This window comes from Fragaria vesca, linkage group LG2 (assembly GCF_000184155.1).
Source record: "Fragaria vesca subsp. vesca linkage group LG2, FraVesHawaii_1.0, whole genome shotgun sequence".
In the NCBI taxonomy this organism is placed as follows: domain Eukaryota; kingdom Viridiplantae; phylum Streptophyta; class Magnoliopsida; order Rosales; family Rosaceae; genus Fragaria; species Fragaria vesca.
The window spans coordinates 20,681,426-20,688,786 of record NC_020492.1 but is presented as its reverse complement, the minus strand read 5'-3'; positions in this window follow the sequence as shown (position 1 = coordinate 20,688,786).

Sequence of the window (7,361 nt, the reverse complement as noted above, 5' to 3'; positions counted from 1 at the left end):
ATTAAAAGCTGCAGATGATTTGAATGGAAAAAGAAGTGCCAAAACAAGAACAAGGAAAGGAAATGGAACCGTGTCCATGAATTTGGTTGAACTCAACATTTGCACCATTATAGGCCAAAGTGTGAAACAATAGAAGTAATATAGAACTATGCGACTCAACACTCGGAGATTATATAGAGGAAAGAAGGAAAGGAAAATGATTGCAGCTTCCATGAAGCGCACGTATGCTTGGTCTTCAATGTCAGCAAGAAACAGTTCAATAACATATAAATTTCCACGCATGATGGCCCTAGTGTGGACATATCTAAGCAAAAGAACAATCTGTGAAGCCTAATCTGTTTGGCCCCAAGTCGCGATGGATTTGTCATCTCTCTGAGTTTGCGTGATAAAAATATTGTTTGGATTGGTTGCTAGCTATATATCTTGGTTGCATGTAGATTATTTTGATGAGATAATCACTTGCTTAGGTATTTTTAAAAGGAGAAGAGCTTCAACTTGATGGATGCGGTAGGCAGAGAAAGCCCGAAAGCAAAAATATATAAGAAAACATGTGATTGTAGTACTTGGTGGACTGCTTCTTCTCGTGAAGAAAAGGGATGATGTGGAAGTCAGAAAAGTACTCGGATGCTGACATTTGATCACAAGTTTAGGCCAATGACATTTTACTACAAGGAGAAACAAGACTATTACGAAAGTTGGACATGCTTAAGAACTAGATGAGAGCAGTTTATTCAGAGAGACAGAGATTATAAGCAGTACAAACTTACTATAGCCTGAGCTACTCCGACTCTTCTAAAGTGAGGAAGTCGTAAAATTACGTAAATTTCATAAAATCTAGATGTTTCATATAATCTAACGGTCTTAACCGTTGACATATCACTATACTAATAATTTTTGAGATTTTTGTCTAAACACCGTTAACTTGACATTAACTCCGAAATATATGGACTGGTCGTGATCTTCCTCCTTTCTATGCGCTACACAGAACAAACGCAGCATTCTTTGGCTATGTTGAAACTAGTCCATGGCTAAAGAAAAATCTTTTCAAATTCATTGATCTGCAGGTCTTAATATAATACACGATTATAATAAAATTGCAATTGTGTTGATAAACTCCATTGAGTTAGGAATCATTCAATCATGAATCATCCAGTATGGTGGGACAAACTAGGGACTTCGATTCAGCATATGGGGGTTTTCACTGATAAGGGTTTTATACATTTGTAGAGTTTAAAGTTTAATTCTAATGGTTTAAATTATTTTTACTAGAACTCGAATGCAATTGCATGATTAAAATTATTCTTTTCTTCAACCATCAATGAGTTTCCATGAAAGCATATGAAAAGGAGAAAGATCACGTCAAAACCCTAATTTTTTTTTTGAGTTAACCGCAAGTTAGCGGCGTTTAGACTAAAATATTGAAAAATGATGATAAAATGACTTGTAATTGGTTTGAACCGTTAGATGATATGAAGCATCTAGATTTGATGAAATTTACTAACTTTAGGCTTTTCTCACTTTGGAAGAGTCGGATCCCTGTAATTTAAACCTTATATATAGTTAGTTGTTCTAGGATATTTCATATGTGTGCATTGTCCTTATGCCATCAGGATATGTAGTTGGAATAGGACTATGTATTCCTTATCATTACCATATTGGTACTTTATAATTCCCTATATAAAGGGCTCCTATAAATGAATAAGATGAAGATTCTCTTGTTATCTTTGTCTCTACCTTTTATACTTCATCACGTTATCATACACTTTGTTCTAACCCTAGAGCCAATAGTCTACCATTTATTTTCCGAAACCCTAAAAAAAACCGTTTTTCGGCTCCTATGTCCAACCGCCGCCGCCGTCGTCGCCTATTTTCCCAGCCACCGTCCGACATCACCGGTTGCCAATCCCTTGGCCGTCGCCCGCCGGCGATTTTTGGTTTCCTCCGACTACAATTTTTGACTTCTTCAAGTGTTTGAAGTTTCGAAAGGTATGTTTTGAAACCCTAAACTTTTCTAAGTTCAATAACTCGGGGAGCATAAAATCCTTTCCTCCTTTCTCCAACTCCATTGTATGCTTGAGATTTTGTGTGTGCAGGTAAAAATCCCAGAATTTTATTCGTAGGTTAAGAGTGTGTTTGATCACTCTTGTTTTCTTGTCAGAGTTGTGTATGATCAACCCCGACTTTTCTCCGAATTGTGTTTGATCAATTCGAGGCCTTTTTTCAAATTGTGTTTGATCAATTTGCAGCTTTTTCGGATTGTTTGTGACCTCTATCGAGTCTCATAACAGCTTGGTTTTGTATGCAAGAGCAACGTAACATTTTCCTCATTTGAGTTTTGACGTACTCGATATTTAAGGCGAATCTTCGCTTGGTATTTGTAGAACCTTTCATTGAAAATGATTAAACCATATGTTTTGACCCTTAGGCTAACAAGCCTAGATGCTGAGATTTCACATCTCTTACGCTCAAAGTTTTGAAGCGCCACATCAACAAAAGCCTTCAATGGTAATCTGTGCAAAAAGTAATGACCACAAAGTACTGTGGAATGCACCCATGGAACGTTTCTTGAAATGTTGTTGAGTTATTAGTCAAGTGGATTGCTTATCACCTTAATTGACTACATATTGTCGATGATCTTTTGTGGCATCATGATTCATAATCTTTAGCGGATTTAATCATCATCAAGTTCTCTAGGTCCTCCAAGTTGGTTTGGAATTACCAACGAGACTTAATTTTGATCATACAATTGCAAACGGGAATTGTACATATGCTAATGCGATAAACGTGTTTGGGATTGTCCCCTAATGTGGGGACAACAATATGGGTCACGGCAACAGCAGAAAATGTCGTGTCGATGTCTAGAAAAGAGGGGGAGGTGTCGCTGGCCCTAATGGCGACACTCCCGGTCTAGACACCAATCTGTCAAAACTACTCATGTCAACTCATGACAATGCAACCGCTGTGGATCTCCGGATCACTGGTTCAAGATTGTTAAGTTCATCCTTAAATAGTGAATGCATACAGAAAAGGTACGGAAAATCGATACGAGGACAATAACGTTATCCTTATGATCGCGGATTTCAAAGATTCGGATCCTGCTCTAGCTACCCATGACTTTGACGTCATCGGATAGACATTGATTTTCGTTCCAAGCTATATGTAATAAGGCGTTGTATCGACGTCCTTCGTCTATTTGAGATCTTGATATACTCACATTAGCAATAATGAATGCCTTGAGAATTTTTTTCAAAGTGAAACTATTCTCCTCTTATGGTTCGTATTGATTTACAAACAAGATGTACATTCTTACATCGTCCTTAAAAACATGACATATTGTGCCGATTTTGGTCTCTTCCTTTGAAGGTGACTCACGACACCGCATCTTTAAGGAGGATCGCCCACGTGTTTTCCGGTTAAGTCTTCTACCCTATAACGGATTTTCCATCATCAACTGTTCAACTAGGCTCATCCAACCTCAGTGTGATGTCTTAGAATTGTTCGAAATTAAGGAGATAATGGTTTCAAATGTGCCTTGCATTACCGACCCTGCACGGACATGCCTGGTCATACTAATTTGGAGTTACTGAAAGCTTTTGATCTTGGTTTCCCCTACACTATTAACCAATAGTCGTCTTGCAAAAGACGTTGAAGACTTATCAAAACCGGACAATCATCATAATCGAATCCTCTAGGTCCTTTGAGTTAGTTTATGTTCATGTCAGGGAGCTTTCGCTAAGTAGTCATGGAGTTTACGACCTTGGAAAGACCGAAAGGACTTGATTTTGATCATACACATCATTTTTGCTTCGACTTATGCCCACATGCATCCGCAAGCTTCAAAGCTTTGCCAATGCCAAATCTGCGAAAAACAGCAATTTGTTCCTTTTGGATAGTCAACTTCGTTTGAGCTTTGTGAACAGCTCCGGACGAACTAGACAGTGAGCTTTATATCATTGGACAGCTCTACAAGTCTAGTTTTCAGAACTTTTTACAGTTCGTCCATATCTATTTTAACGAAGAAGTTATGGCTATTTTTGTGGGCAAATGTCATTCTGCCCAGAAATTTTTATGCACTCTCGAGATTGCAGCTTTTTGTAGCTTCTTTCAATCCTTCTAAATGGTTCAAGTGAAACTATTTACTCTCCTATCTACTCCATTTTGTAAATCTGTCTCATAGACACATTGAGTGCCTCGCAGATAGTGGAACTATCCACAACATTATAAGGAATCGGCAACTATCTTTGGATTTTGTGCCTTTGTAAATCTTCTGTGACTACAATACTTGAATCATTCCAGTCATTTAGGGACGTGATTTAGCTTGAATCTAGATGCCTCATGGTACCATGATCAACGTCACAGATGTCCTCTATGCATTGAGAGGCAACCGAACCATGTTGAGCTTTAAAGACATTCTTGTTAATAGTTTTCATTTGAAAACACATTGTGAGAATGAACAAGAATGAACAAGAATTATTTTGTGTATACATTCTCATAATGCGGACTGAAATGCATCTTAGAGAAGTTTATGAGTCAATCTAGTGGATTGTATGTCACTATGATTCGAATATCAAATCACTTGTTGTCACCAAACATGATATTTGGGACACCGCCTCATATAGGCTTTGGTTTGACCAAATCGGTTATCCTGAAAGAGATATAATGGTCCAAATTTTGTGAACTTCTCATGGACATCTATTATTCCGCTCAAAATGAAGACATTTAGGATCTAGCTTCTCCATGAAGAATGATGGTGACGCCATGGTTATAAATGGCGACACCTTGGGGACATTGACATCACCCGAACATGGCTCCAACTTCCCAGAGGCCGTCCGGTCAATTCCTCAAGCAATTGAGGTGCACCGGCCTTCTCTCGATGTCTCATTGGCCCCCTGTAATGCTCATTGCTCGTTTTGAGAGCTTATTTTTTAGCTAAATTAGGAGTGAGACCCTCCAACGCTAAATGACACAAAAGAGAATATTCTATTCTTACATCAAACTATGTAGATAGATACAACCAACTTACAGACACCTTTTTATGCTTTATGGTGTTGGTTGAAGTGTCAACACACTGGTCACGTGTTACACTATTATTTACTGCTTATCCTGTTTTATGCTTTATGGTGTTAGTTGAAGTGTTAACACACTGGTCACGTGTTACACTATTATCTACTGTTTATCCTGCTTATACTTTTATGGGCTCACTACCCATTATTTAAAGAAGTTTATCGGGATATAAGTTGAAGTGTCCCGTACCCCATGTTCACATGCAATACGGTCTCACTGAGGCTACGACTAAACAACTTAAGCTTGTCGCTCGAACATTATTGATGCGCACCAATCTTTCTATTGCGTCTTGGGGATATGCAATATTTGCATGCAGCTTTACTATTCATCTACGACCCACCATCATTGAATATTTTTGTACTATAGCTCGTGACTGTGTACGAGGATTGACACGAAATTGCAATCCTTGAGCTCGGCAGGATTGAAACTGATCTCCAATCCTTGAGCTTGGCTAGATGTTGTTTCTAGGTGTCAAATCGCAATGCCACTGTGCTCAATGATGAGTCATTTAAGATGAATAAGTTTAGGTTGGATATGAATCTCCACCTGGAATCCGCTTATGTACGTAAAAACCTTGTCAGGCGATCTCATTCACCGCTAAATTGCGGATTGTCATTTTGATGAGACAATATTCCCACCATTAGGGGGAGATAAGAACATAAGTGTTCAAGTGGAATGACGTGAATTGTCGTGGTTTGTCCCCACTAAGTCTCATCTTGATCCCAAATGCTTAGTGTTAAAATGACGAGATCACATATTGCAAATATGTCTATAAGGATTCATGTCCTATCAGGAGGACATGACGCGACCAAAAGGAGTTGGTCTTGACGCCATCACCATGAATGGTGACACCATATAGTGGCAAAATTGGTGTCACAAGGCCGTGTGGCTCCCCAAAAGGAGGGAGGCCTTTAGGTTCGATACTTTCTCACACTAGGAAGAAAGCGAGCTTGACACAACCTGATCCATTGATCAGTGATACTTAAATCCGTCTCATGAAGTCTGAATTATGAATATCGTTGGGGGACGCCTCAAGGTCAAATCCAATCCATATAGAGATCTCTACAAGTATTACACTATTGTACATGAGGACGTGAGATAATGAGTCTACTATCGAACCACCTTTTGTTGATGGATATCAACTTAGTTGAGGCCTAACAGAAATATGTGATCCAGTATTAACAAAGAGATAGGTCATTGGGCAGTTGATGTCGACACCGCAAGCGAAACTCTATCAATTATGCCTTTGTTAGATAGTGTAGTATGAACAAGAGCTTAAACTCATCTTATGACGCAAAGTCTCTCACCAACACGACTGAGATCGACTACGATGAGATAAAGTCTCGTAATGGATGTCATTGCACTCCACTACTTTATCAGTTTGGTAGTTTCCGAATAACTGAACATGCAGTCTATGAATGTAGTCATAATAACATCTCTATTGACAGGACCCACCCCGAATTTCACCCTGAAATCCAAGGTAAACCCTGCGGGGTCCACCTCAAGAGAGATTTTACCAAAACAAAAATTTTGGCACAACCTCCCTTGAAAACGGACAACCTTACCTAATCAAAACCAACTTGCAACACACTTCTAAAATCATATTCCAACCTTGTACTCCTGGAGCCTTCTTGCTCCCCAAGTTCAACACATCTCCCAGAATATCAAATACTAATCTAAAAGAATCCTACCACCAACAACAAGGACATTTAATAATTTAATTACTACTGGATTTTCAGAGCATATCTAATAATGAACGAAAACCAATGAATAACGAATAAGCGGAAGCAGCCTCTGACTATGCCTCGATGATAGGCGCAAAAGCACCTACAAAGATACCCTATTATCAAATCAATTATATCAATGTAGTAAACGGCAAATAGGGGTCATTACCCGCAGAGGATTGGTGATGCTAAGACTTAAACACATAAGAAACACAAACAGACGCGTAAACCAGAAATCTGGCAGACTCGACCTAGGAGCAGAAACCTAATTAATTAGCTAATCTAGACTCAACCAAAAATTATGAAATTAAGTACACAGTAACTAGACACAGTGGCGGACTACCACACAAATTTTGAGGGTATTCGGAGTTGGTTTGATTGGTGAACAAAAATAGATAAAACAGAAGTACTGCTGAAAACAGAATATTAAAAAGTGAATATGGATGTAAATATGAGAGAAACAATAGCTAGGAACTTCTCTCCACCACTAGATACGCTTCAATCACCCCAAAACAATGTCAATGACTAAAGATGAATGCACTCACAGTTAAGCCAATGTCGTTAGGTCATTAA